The 14,063-nt window shown below is 39.5% G+C and overlaps 1 long non-coding RNA gene across 6 annotated transcripts in view; it reads left to right on the top strand.

Moving 5' to 3' along the window:
* Nucleotides 1–14,063, top strand: part of LOC108392288 (uncharacterized) — a 244,974-nt gene that overhangs the window by 176,964 nt on the left and 53,947 nt on the right. For 2 of the 6 annotated variants that reach the window (XR_012132112.1, XR_012132114.1), the window contains exon 7: nt 1–14,063. This exon is cut by the window's left edge and continues 22,971 nt beyond it; it is cut by the window's right edge and continues 6,018 nt beyond it. The exons of 2 other annotated variants lie outside the window; for them this stretch is intronic. This is a non-coding gene — a long non-coding RNA (uncharacterized lncRNA). 2 more of the 6 variants (XR_012132125.1, XR_012132121.1) reach the window with 2 other exon arrangements.

Here is a 14,063-nt window from a genome sequence, read left to right on the forward strand (position 1 = left end):
GTCTAGTGCCATCTTCTCTATCTGCTTTAAAGGTTTTCTTCTGACTTAAAATTTGACTTAGAATTCACCTATGAAGAAATGGGTGCCCCATCTGAATTTCTTGCCTTTAATCTTATCTCAGAAAGTGGGGTTGCTATGCAGTCTGGAGGCTTTCCCACAGCAAGGAATCAACTGAGCACCATCTCTTTTGAAAGGATAGTGTAATGTGTCAGCTCAGCTGGGTCACAGTACCAGTCTAGGTGTCGCCATGAAGATATTTTTAGATGAGTTTAACATTTAATTCAGTAGACTTTGAGTAAAACAAGTTCTCTTCCATAATACATGTGGGCCTCATCTGATTAATTTGATGGCCCTAAGAGAAAAAGATTGTTTCCCAGGAAAAAGGAATTCTGACTGGGGACTTCAACATCAACTCTACCATCAGCCTGCTTTACTTGATTGAGGATTTGCCAATCCCATAACCATCTGAACCAAGTCCTTAAATCTCCCAGTCATTCTCTCTCACACACACACACACACTCTCTCTCTCTCTCTCTCTCTCTCTCTCTCTCTTTCTCTCTCTGTGTCTCTGTTCTGTTTCTTTGGAGAACCCTAATAATACTGATAGGAAAAGACAGAAATTTAAATAGTTTGCTTGCTGTTGACGGTAGCAAAACCCAGCATACAGCCACTCCAGGCGTTCTTGGTGTACATGTGTATTGTTGTGTAGATAAGGAAAGTGAATTAGAGAAGGGATGTGGTGTACTCAGTGATACATAAAATTGATGGAAATGCCAAGAAAAGAACTTGGTTTCCTTTGGTGAAGCTCAGTTGCTTTCTTGGCTATTTGGCTTTCATGTTTTTACTAACAAGATAACAAATTTACTGCATTTGCCATGCATATCTGTTGCTAACATTTATGGAATATTTTTTATTCCATATGGAATATGGAACAACTATTCTAATTGTTTAACAGATGTTAGTGCTTTTAATCCTAGTAACTACCCAAAGAGAGAGTGACTAATACTATCCCCATTTTACAGATTTTAAACACTGAGGCCCAGTGAGCAACATGGTCATTGCTGTACATCTGGTGAGTGATAGACAGGGTCCAGGAAGCCTGGCTCCAGAAGTCATGCCCCTAAACATTCCTCTCTATGACTTCTCAGCCTAAGATGTCCTGGACATAGCTCTTCTCTCTCCCTTTGGAGTCACCATCCAGAACATTGATTATGGTAGTGTGATTTGGGTAAGGTTTGTTTGAAAAGAGAAAATGCTTGAACATTATTTTTTAGGATACTAATACTTGCTTACTACCTCCTTGAAAAACAGAGAACGTTTCCATTACATCAACAATATGGGCCTCTTGTTGGGGGATATTTTTAGCAACTAGACTTTCCTGTCTAGCCTAGTAACACTGGTGGACATCTGATTTGACAAAAACCATACAGAAAGTGATAAAGTGATGATGTAGGTTAGTTCCTTGTCCAACAGTTTGGGGTGTGTTCTGAGGAAGAAGATAGCAAATTCCTTTGTGTCCCTTGGTTCTCTGAGGGGACAGCCATCATAATTGCCACTTGCGAGACCTTACGTGTGCCAGGGACCGTTTTGAGTTCTTTACAAACATAATCTCATGGAGTCTTCTCAGTGTTGTCATCCCATTTTACATGTAAAGAAAGCAGTGATTAGGGAGTTAAATGTTTGCAAATAGCAGAGCAGGATTTAAGCCTCATGTTAATGATACCGGCCAGTGCTCTCGGGCACTGTGCCGGGTGCCTCCCTGGGCCCCCCACCTTCCCTGCGGGACTGTAAGCTCCAGATGTGCAGGAGCTGTTTCAGTTTCACTAGGTTCACCAGCACCTATCAGCATCTTTAAGTGTAGTGTCTGACACCTAGTAGGGGCTTACTGCATTTATGTTGAGTGACTGACAGATTCACTGTTTTCTGGGACATTACCAGCTAGTCATAGGGCCAGGGAGAGAGAACACTGACCTGTGAGGGTTTTATGGACTCATGTGGATGTAGTGCTCAGGCACCTTTTCGAGCACGTTCTCTCTTTTCCATGCTTCAAGACGAGCATATCAACCTGGGCTTCAGTCAGGTACTATGTGGCTGGCTCTGTCAGTAAGTCTCCTTCCCAAAGGAAATCTAGAGGATATCACATACATCCCTGTCATTAGCACTTAGGACCAATCTTTAATAGCTCATACTCCACAGTGGTCTACGACAACATTTAAAGGATACTGGTACCTTTAAGGAAACATCATATTATGTATTTTAAAAATATTCCTAAAGTTCTCCGTTTTCTTCCATTATTGCTGATTCTTCTCTTTCTGTGTGCCCCTCTCTCTGCATGCACACACATGTATGCATGTACACATACCATAGTCACCTGTCTCATAAACATATCTCCTTTCTTTTTAAATGAAATACATGGTACTATATCATAGAAAACCACTTTGCAAACCAAAACTGTATTTATATTGATATTTTGTCCCATTTTTATCTCAGAGTTCATTTTACTTGATTCTCATAACCGGAAACTAGATATTGTATTCAGTGCCATTATGTAAGTTTACTTTTCCTCTTGAAAATAAGTTAGAATGAGTTTGACTAAAAAGTATAGCTCAGAATTACATAGTACTCAGTACTTCACTTCTATTCTTGCTTTTAATTGTGTAAGTATATGAAGATTTCTGCAGACCTACAGTAATAATATGAATCATCTCTTTTTTTCCTCTGTAAAACAGATGGCATGGTCTGAAAGAATCACCCTATGGGCTTCTGGGCTTGTATGTTTCATGAAATACATGGGTCTGTGCACATGCTTATTCTGTGAGCCAAGATTTATGCCTTTTATAATTTTTTTAACCTAAAAAACACTTGGGCAGCCAGAAGCTCCATTATTATTAGTATAATAAGCCTTAGAATTTATATCCAAATCAAGGCCATGCAGGAATGCAGATTCACTTAATTAAAACTCATTAATAGCCTGCTTTGTACCAGACAGTACCACCTCTTAGCTTTGGAAGCCTCAGAGTTAGGGCAGTTGATGTTTGGGAATGACCAGTCAAAACAGCAAAATAGATAAGGGCAGGAACATAATTTTTCAAAATTTACACAGGGGCTAGTGGAGCCTGCCTGCAAACAGATCACAGTCTGTTGGAGCCATAAAGTAATAACTGCATTGGAAACATGTCTGCTCTCAACCTTCTCAAACTCAGAATTTTTGCTGGCACTGTTCTTTTTGAATCTCTGTTCTGAATTGTTTATTCTTTTTTTTGTAAGGAGAAAGAAAGAAAAAAATGCTCCTTAAGAATTCATTCGAAATTAAAATCTATCTCAACATTTCGTATTCTTTAGCCAGTGGTACAAACTGATTTGAAAGGACAGGGCTTAATTTGATCAGCCCCAGGAAAGAAGGACAGACAGTAGTCACAGAGAGTAGTCCTAGCCAACACATCTTCGCCATAGTGGAGAAATGGTGTTGCTTTAATTGTAATTCTTTCATTCCCTTCTTTGCCAAGCTCAGTGGCTTCTGTTACAACATGTGGCAACTTCTCCCTAGGAGGCTAACTCAATCCAAGTTACCATAATACTTAGGACTAGCTACAAAGACATTTCTTCCCCTAAACCCATGCCAAATCTAAATCAAACCACCTTCTCCTCCCTGGCCATTTGGACAGATGTAGCTCTTACTTGGAAAAGACAATAAATGCACAGGCCTCGTTTTGTTTTATGCCTGTTTGAACAGATAAATAAGGCACATCATGCCTAGTGTTGCTCTGTGCTTGCTTCCTTCTAGAATAGAATCTGATACTGTGTTCCTTTTAAGAATTGCAACTTAGATTGTTTTAGAAAGAAGAAAGCATATTTTAGGTCCACCTACAATAAGCTGTCTGCTCTGTGCTGTTGGAGGAAAGAGTAACTCTAAAATCACAGGCCTTCAATTGGTGTGGCTTTGAGTCTCTCCTGGATGAGCCTCGAGCCTCAGCCTTGAGATGCCCGAGACTGGGCCAGGCAGGAAGGCTTCTTACCCTTTGCGGCTTGGATTGTCTGCCTGCCAGACAGACAACACAACACAAGTAATGTCAGTATGTTTTCTTTTTAAGGAAGAAAGCCTAGCAAAATAGAAAAAAGATTCCTGATAAGCAATTTTTTCTTGTAAACCTGGTGATTTTTCCCTTAGTATTTGATTCACATATCACATGTGTGTTTTTATTGATCCTTGTTAAAGTAATTATATTCCATGACCTACTTTATTCATATACATTAATTTTTTGTATTTTCAGCAAGGTTTATTTTCCTTCACTGCTTAGTTACTGTTTTTGGAGTGTAACTTCCAACGTAATTCATTTTTATGGGTTGTATTTCTGTCTTTTCAGTTGTTGGTTATTTGATACATACAAAAGTTTATATGTAACATGTCAGCAAGCTCTAAAGCACAATAAAAAAAATGTGCTAATGAGCCATCACCCCATTTAAGAACTCGGACATTACAAATACCTTTGGATCACTCTCTGTACTTCATTACTGTTGTTCTCTTGCTTCCTCAAGAATCTGAAATTTGTGTTTATAATTCTCTTGATCTTTAAACAAATACATATATATTCTATCACATAAATGTACGTTAGTGAAGGTATTTTGAGACAGGTAAAAATGCTGTCCCTGTGTGTGGATTTTGGGCAGCCCATGTTTTTCCTTCCTTTTGTGCTTATAAAATCCATCCCTGTTGTTGGGAGTACAGCTGCAGTTCCTTCATTTACATTGCTGTCCTGTTCTAGTGTGTGTGAATGTACCCTGGTTTATTCATTATCCTGTGGGGGGGAACGGTGGGATAGGGGGAGAAAAACAAGGAGTTCTGTTTTCAGACATGCCGACTTGCGATGCCTGTAAAAACTTCCAGGGGAGACGTTGAGTAGACAGGTGGATATTCAAGCCTTAATTCAGGGGCCAGGTCTGAGATAGAGACACCAGCATGTGGATGGCATCCAAGTCATTATTTTGCCAACTGTTTCTAGAATGCTATTTAGCCGATCAAGATTTTTATTTTAAAAATTACTATTTTTTATTTCTTAAAGTCCTAGCTTCCTGTTTTGGTTTTTTCCCAGTCTGACTGGTCACTGTATTGCAGTGTGACTTGGGAAAGAATAAATGAGGAGAATACGAGCTTCAAAGAAATAAGGGAAAGTGTTTTACAAACTCTAAAGGGGTGGGTATTACATATATAATAGGTTTAGTATTGTTGTTAGTACCTCTTTCATGAAATTTCCTGAGGTCCAAACGAAACTGTATATTTGAATTTGCCTTGTAAACTAAAAAAATATGTACTTTGTTATTATATTTGATTTTAATACTTTGTTAACATTTATCTAACAGCAAGTATTCACTACTGAACACTTACATGTATTAACTCATCTAATCTTTACAACATCCTGTGACAGGTAGATACTACTTATTTATATTTTACAGATGAGAAACTAAAGCCCATAAGTGGTAGACCCATGATCCAAATCCATGGCATTGACTCCGAAAAGCTATGCTTTAGCTGCTATAAGGAACTGCCCCTCTTTTAAATGACAAGTTTTAACCAGTTCCTTCAGCTTCAAGATTTCAAAAATTTTAGGGTCAGATTTCAGCAAGGATATCTTGAACTCAGCTACAAAGCAGCTCTCTAGGCAGTGGGTCCTGGCAGAGTGCTTTGTGTATACTGACACAGTTTCATCACTAAACCCGGCCTTACATGTCACAGGGCACTGCCCACCTACCAAGTGCTCACTTTGTGCCCATTGAAAATGATGTCTACTTGATTTAATTTATTTGCCTGAAGCCACCCAGTGAGTCAGCCATTGGCCAGGGACTAGAATCTGAGTCTCCTGCCTTTCAAGCATCACATTTTTTGGTGTTAATAAGGCATATTTCTCTAGGGGATTTGGCAGAAATTAGAAAGTGCTTAATTTTGCTGCAGTAAAAATACTAAGAATCCTTTTAAAAGCATGGAAGCCCCAGCCAGGGAAAACACAGTTTTCTCTGAGGCCTTTGACAAACTCACATTGGCACTAGGATTAGGTCATAGGTCATTGGCCTTGATTCCAGCTCCCACGGGGGCTTGCTGAAGGGGTTAAGGCCTCTCTGCTGTGACCACAGGATGAAGCTGGGCCTGGAAATACTCCTGCAAATGAAGCAGGAACGCACACTGTCCTACTCACAGAGCCAGCAGGCCACAGCTGATTGCCATCAGGAGAGTGTGTGATGGGGAAGGTTGCATTCCTGGGACACTGGTTCTACAAGTCAGGACCCAGGGGAATTAGCCCATCGGTCAGAATTGATACCTCTCTGCCTTTCTTGCTGTGTGATGGGTGCTGTGCAGTTAGCTTCCTATATGTGTGAATGTGCCATATTTTCTAAAGCCATGGCAGTCAAGAAAGAGATTTAGGCATCCAGGAGAAGGGAGAAGAAAATCTGAATTATAAACTGAGTTTTCACAGCTGTTCTGATGGCACTCAGATTGAAGCTAGGCTTGGATAACTGTTTAGAAGGGAGGTTATCACAGGAAACCCACAATGCTAAGGTGCACAAGGGCATGCATCATTTTTTAAAATTCTCCATCCACATTGTAACAAATGGCAAGACTCCATTCTTTTTTTAGCTGAATAAAACTCCATTGTATATTGTATATATGTACCATATCTTCTTTATCCACTCATCTACTGTTGGACACTTCGGCTGCTTCCATATCTTGGCTGTTGTAAGTAACACTATAAACACATGAGTGCATGTACCTTTTCAGATTAGAGATTTTGTTTTCTTCAGGTAAACTCCCAGAAGAGGAATTGCTGGGTTGTATGGTATTTCTATTTTCAGTTTTTTTGAGAAAAGTTCATACTGCTTTCCACACAGATAGCACAAATTTACATTGCTACCAGCAGTATAGGAGGGTTCCCTTTTCTCCACATCCTCACCAGCACTTGTTATTTCTTGTCTTGTTGCTAATTAGCCATTCTGACAGGTGTGAGGTGATACCTCATTGTGGTTTTGATGTACATTTCCCTGATGATTACTGATGTTGAGCATCTTCTCATGTGTCTGCTGGCCATCTCTCTGTATGTTTTCTTTGGAAAAATGTCCTCTGCCCATTTTTTAATCGAATTACTTGTTTTCTTGGTGTTAAGTTAAATGAGTGCAGCCTTTTAGGCCTGGGACTGTTGGTTATGGGTTGTGTGAGCTCGGGCGAGTCCTCCTCTGTCCTTTGTTGGTGGTAACGCCCATGGTAGGACGTGCTGTGTGAGGAAGAGCACATTGGATGCTGGCCCCTGGAGATCAGAGGGCTCACGAGAATCCTCATAGGATACCACCTGCCTTCCTAGCTAGCAGGTCTGAGGTCGTCCTCTGCCCTTAGTGACCCTGCTTATTACTGGTAAATGATTTCTTTATTGAGAGGTGCACTTTTACTAGAAGCTGCGTTTTTATATGGGTGGTAAAAATGAGATTTTCTTGAGAACTAGTTCTTCTTTACATAAATATATCCAAAGTTAAAATTGGGGCTTTGTGTTTCTAAGACATGTTGAATGAATAAAAAGGGAAGAAATAATGAACCTTTATCCCCTTATCACAATTCTTAAACTGTCTGCTTACAGAAACATAGCTCTGTATTTACACACATTAACTTTAAAGGTGAGTAAACAGAACTACTTGCTTAGTGGCTGTTGTATAGATAAAATGTGGAAGATCGAGAAGTGAATTATTCCTCATTTATATGCCTCTATATCATAAATAACGATTTTAATTTAATGTTAAAAGATTGCTTGGAGTTGTCTTGCAATTTAATGAGGTGATAGTCACAAAGAATTCAAAGTTGTATGAATGAAGAATGTGATGGATGGAACTGTGAAAGTGTTCCTTCCATTTACCCAAACCAGTGTAGTGGCTGTTGTAGCGTTCCGTTCCTTCCCTTGTCCCCTTCCTTCTCTTACTACTTCTGTCTTATCCCTTCCCTCCTTTGACTCCTTTTCCTCTTGCCGTCCACCCCGCAGTGTTTATACAAGGACAACACAGACACAAATCCTGCCCTCGTGGAACTTGGAGGCCAGTGGAAGGAGCAGGCCGCATGATTCTCCCACGATGGCAGGTTACGTGCTGCGAGGGAAAAGCACACACAGGAGAGGATCTCAGTAAGCCTGCTGTGGCAACTCTGTATGTGCAGCCAGAAACTGAGGCCAATGACAGAGCTCTTCTGCTGTTACCTCTTAGAGGATAGATTTCTAAGCATTTGGTTTTTAAAGGCTATCTGTATAGAAGCACTCTTGGAGATTAGTATTTTAAGTTCTTTTTCATGTAGGCAAAGAATAGATAGAAAGTTTTTCCTAACCAGTGCAAATGACGGTCTGTGAAAACTAATTTCCCACATGTACCTTTTAGGATTGGATGAAAACTGTTGGTTGAATTGTGATAAACCGGAGAAGAAAACTTTAATTTTTTTCAAATACAGTTGGATTAAGATATATATATTGTCTACCATTTTCAGAAGAGGAATTGGCAAAGGGAGAGCTAATTTCTGTGCGATTAAGGAAAGCTCCTAAAGAAAACTCGTGGAAAATCCCCATCAGTGTTCTTAGACTGAAAATGGGTCAGGTCTGCTGCTTATACGAGACTCAGCGGGCAGAGCCTGTGGAGGCAAGGAGGGCCTCCATCCCTGCTGAGGACGGCCACCTGGACAGCAAGTTGGCTAAACTTAACTTCTGAACATGGGTACCTCTGCATGTATGCTGGGCCCTGCACGGCACCGCACACTTCCTGTTTCCTGTCACTTGCATAGAAGGCTACGGAACACAGGCTTTTCCCAATCCTCACCCCTAAAGCAAACAAAAACTATGCCTCCAGTTCAGGTAATCTAAATCAGCAGATCTGTCTTGAAGTTCCCTGGGCACAAACCTTGTCTCTTCTTTGGTCCTGATGACTAAAAGCAGCTAGGATTTTTTAATTGACTAGTTTTTAAGTATTTCCAAACAGAGGAGAAAATTAGATCAGAAATCTAGTAAAGTTGAAAATTATCTTTAAAACTACCTTTTCTCACTAGAAGTAGAACACTAGGTTATTGAAAGCTTGTTCACGTTTGTGATTGATCCTGTGTTTAAGTAGTTTTAAAGTAAGTAACTCATTTTACTGCTAACAGCTCACTTCACTGTCTGTATTATTACCACCATCATTTCTGTGAGGTTCTAGGTCTTTTGTGAACAAATTAAATACAGTGCTTTCTTTATGACATGAATTAAATCTAGATCCCAATGATATTTGGCATCTTCTAAATACCCAGATGGGCACAGCGTTTGCCTTGAAGCGAAGACGTGCACAGGGTTTTAATCACATCATGTTTTATTTTTTCTCTTTTAAATATCGCCTTTTCAGCAGTTGCTTCTTAATGAATGACTGATTGTTTACTGAGGTTTATAACCAAGTATTTTAAAAAATTCTAATCAAGATTCAGATGGAAAAAATTTTCCTCCTCATTCCCTCATCCCTTACATTAGAATAAAAGTAAATTGTCTTTCTTTTGGAAACCTAATAGTTTGAGAAGTCCCATCATTCTCTTCCTGAAAACTTAATTTTAATAAATCAGTTCAGAGGAAATTTAACTACAGTTGTTAAAACAAAAATATCTTATAAAATAAAAACAAGGTAGGGCTAAAGTAAGTTTCACCTCTTGAGTATGACTGCCATGTGAAAGAAAATGTAGTTAAAAAATAAATTTTGCTGTGTCTTCCCCATGACTTCATCACTTGGACATACTTGACTTTTTTTAAACAGCAGAGTTGGGTAAAAACAACTGGTGTCCAAAGACCAAATTCCAAAACAGGCCTCAGATACCTGGAGACACGAGGGGTGTATTCTTTTGCAGGGGTCTTAAATGACAGTTTTGTGTCCAAATTTTACCCTGTTTTATCTTTGAAAGTAATAACAGTTTCTCAATAGCAGGTTAGTCTCTTGATACAAGATTGACCCAGTGACCCCCAAGAAGTTATGCTTTGGGAGTGCTCATTTAATTAAGAGAAACAGAGCTGATAAAAGGGACCAGGTAACTCAGAAATGTTCTTTCTGTTGAACTTTTCCAGAAGAAGCACGTTAAGTCATGGAGCAGGTGTTGCCGTTACACACAGACACACACACACACCCTCCTCAAAGGCAACCCTAGTTTCCCAGCTTTAGCTATCCCAAAGGACCCTCAGCACTGTGGGTTCAGGGTAGGGTCTGGGTTTAGTGAAAATTTTTAATGCTCCCAGGGCAGAGAGCTGACCTTAGGGCCAACATATGGCCACAGAAAGCTGTTACCTGTTCCATGAGAGCAGTGGGATGATGCTTCCAGGTCCTGCCTGCAGATTGCCCAATGAGTCTGTAGTCAGTGCTGCATTCATAATAGAAATAAATGCTCTGATACTCAACATTGCTAAATATAATTTATAATTTTGATCTAACTTTGAAACATGAACGATCATGCTTTTCACACTGCTTTAATGACTTACACAGACAATTTATTCTAGATAATGGGGAGTTAAACCTGTCAGCATCTGAATATTTTTCACCCATTTGTTCAAATACCTGCATTTGGGTGCTAATGTGCATGTTTAATTGCTTGAACCTAAATTATAAAACCCCTAAAAGGATGCTTTTATCCTAGAGACTCCTCTCATAAGCTCCTTGCATTTCCCAGGATTTATGTGCCAGCCCCTCTTAGAAGAGGTCTGCTTTAAAATACAGGAAGTTGAGCTCTTCAGGGAAAGTGCAGATAGCCGAATCATCAGCAGAATCACTACAGGCATTCCATGAGAAGTCTGTTCTGTCAGAACCAAGTTTAATCCAGGAGCTATTGTTTACCCAGGTTTCTTGACGGTGATGATGAGCATGGTCAGAAGGCTGTTAGTAGCTGCCCAGAGAGACTGCCTCTTTTTAAAGCTCCAATCATTCAAATCTGGTCATGCCTTACTTTCTGCAGCCACAGAAGAGAGCAGAATGAGATTAAAATGGCCCTGCAACAGAGCAGGGTGCTCTTGGCTTGCACTTTGTTGTTTGTTCCTCCAGTGGTTCCTAGCTGTTGTGACGTCAAGGCTGCCATACAGGGCAGAAAAAAAGGAAACCTTGCCTTCTCTTTGCATCAGTAGCCTGGACAAGCTCTTGTTTCCCAGGCATCCAAAATGCTCTCTGTCTGGCAGAGCTGTGCATTCCATGCCTGGGTGACCTGGTTAAATGGAGGAAACCAAATATTCTCCGCTGAATGCTCTCCAAAACAAGCATTCCACCCTGAGCTTCTGAAGTATAGGCTTCACTGCTCCTGAGGGCTGTAAATGGAGCTGTTGCATTGCTCTACATTATCTGCTGGCGTATTCAGCCTCTGTTTAGAGGCTTAAAAGAGAGAGAATCATTATCAACAGTCTTCATTAATATACACTGCAACAACATCATTATGCTGCCTTTTGGGGTCAGTGCTATAGAATTCTTTTTGGAAAACAAGTCCTGTGTTAAAAATCGTTTGAGTCATGGAAGTTCACAACTGCCACCTCTTCCTTCCCATTCCATTTCTGCCCACCTCATTCCCCAATTTCAGATTTCTGAATTTTAGAAAGGTTCTAGGAAGTAATATATACTTACCTATTAATTTTGCACTCTGCATTATTAAGCTTGCATATCTTTTGCATATATATGAAAAAGAATCTCACTGTAATATGTAGGTCACAGACTCTGGATTTTTCTTACCAAAGAGTAACACCTTTTGTTTATCAGAGGGAAGGAACTATTTCAAAGTATCACAGAACTGCTGTCTCTTCAGGAACAAGCCAAGATCCCTACGGCAAACAGCAGTCTTGCAAGGCCAGAAACTCACTGATAATGTTCTGGTTGCTTACAGTGAATGCCTCAGAATTTACCAATTAAGACTCAGTCTTCTGAGGGTGTGCCTTCTTGGGTTTCTTCCTGGCATGAGAGAGAGCATTATTTTATTAGATTCTTGGAGGTGGACGATATAGTCATTAGAAAAAGCACAACCGCCACATGTTGTATTCTAAAGTTGTCTTGGTTAAATCAATATGCATTAGAGGTTTTATGTTACAAATCCATTAAATCTTTCTCAAAATAGCCCTCCTCTGAACCTTTGATTGAAGGATATTTGTAGAAACCAAAACCATTTAATTTTATACACAGATGTATATACATGCAGGAAGGATCTTAACACAGCAGGCCCTTTTTGAAGTGAATTATTACAGGACAAAATTCTTCCATATTACTAACTCTTGTCTTCCAAAAAAAAAAAAGATCCTCAGGTAACTGGATAGAGATGGAATAGATGGAGTGAATCTTGAAAGGAGATTTTACAACAAGGATTTACTGGACTGCAGTCTAGTTTTGCCTGGACAGACTTGCCCAAGGACTAGCCTACTGCCATATGAATGCCATATCTATGCCATTGTAGTTGCCAGAATGGGAATAGGGCACATGGAGCTCTTTAGCATGGCTTCTTCGTGGGTGCTTTGGACCATGTGATGCTGAGAATCTTGAAATGAGAGGAAGAACTGGGACATTACTTTCCATTTGTAAACTGGAGAATTAGTCATTTTTGTTGTTGGCTACTATTTACATAACAGCCATCCTTTTATTTATTTTTCCTATTAATACCATTTCAGTAGGTCCTTATTATCTGTAGATAACTGGTACCAGAAAACTGCTACTTTAAGAGAATCAAATTAAAACTGAATCAAACATTTAAAACAAACATTATGAGGATTAATTCTTGAAAAGTTAAAAAAAAAGTTAAATCTAAGCTTGTTTTACATTACATAACAGAAATTTGGGACATGATACAACAATATATTATTTCTTAAAACAAAGATGGAATGTCAGCCTTTGTGGCAGAATCATGAAGAGGGTGATTTTGGTTGATATAGGCATTCAAATTTTCCCAAGAGCTACTCTTAATCTTTGTATGTAGACTCTCATGAAGTCATCTGCTGGCTGCTGCTTCCTCAATCATTAAATATTCAAATTCTCTTTGATCCTTATTTGTCAATGACGGTGGGTAACTTAAGCAATTCTCTAGTGTCACTTTCATCAACTTTATGTAAAACCGGCAAGTTCATGTTACAAGTGGACTATATTGTATGTGCATTTTTATTCCATGATACTGACCAAGAAAGTGAGCAGGAATAGATGCTTATGTTAACGAGGATGAAACAAACGTTAAGTGATCACTTTATCTGCCAGTATTTTTATATTATGATGACCTGTGTGTCCTTACCTGTGTAACCTGGTAACTGAAGGACTCAGAGAATGATTATGCAAGTAATTAGAACTCCCCCCACCCCATATTGTGTTACATTTAAGGCAATCAATATGGTTTAGTGGGCTTTATCATAAACCACATATAGATTTGTATGTCATTCCTTGGCACTTAACTAAGTTATATAACCTTGAGTAAGTTACTCAAAGAACTTCAGACTTCATTACTCTGCAGAGGAATAAAACCAGCCTTGCCAAGTGGTCATGGGAATTAGAGCCCATGTGTATAAAACTCCTGGATAATACGTAGTGCAGCTCAGGAAATGATGCCTGTTTGGTTGCTATTGCATTTCTGTGGTACCTTAGACTTTTTTTATTATTATTAAGATATCATTGATATACAATCCTGTGAGGGTTTCACATGAGCAACATTGTGGTCACTACATTCACCCATATTATCGAGTCCCCGCCACCTCCCCAACCACAGTCGCATTGTCCATCAGCACAGTAAGATTGTGGTACTTTAGACTTTATATGAGACTTTCATGTTTAATTCAGGCTGAAGAACTTAAATTTTAGCAGTCACTAAATATTTTTAAGGTATGCAGTGACCTGAGGAAACTAAATTTCAGATTGTATTTGATTGACTGTGTACATCACGGATCACATCGCATAGTTTGATGGCCACTTTATGGTACAGATGAAAACACTGAGCAAGGAAATTACCTAACATTCCCAGGGTCACATGGTTTGTATCTGGCAGAGGTGAACCCAGAACCCAGTCTTCACTGTGTTTTCCACAGCATAGTTGTGAAGTGAGCCAA

This window comes from Manis javanica, chromosome 6, assembly GCF_040802235.1.
Source record: "Manis javanica isolate MJ-LG chromosome 6, MJ_LKY, whole genome shotgun sequence".
Classification (NCBI taxonomy): domain Eukaryota; kingdom Metazoa; phylum Chordata; class Mammalia; order Pholidota; family Manidae; genus Manis; species Manis javanica.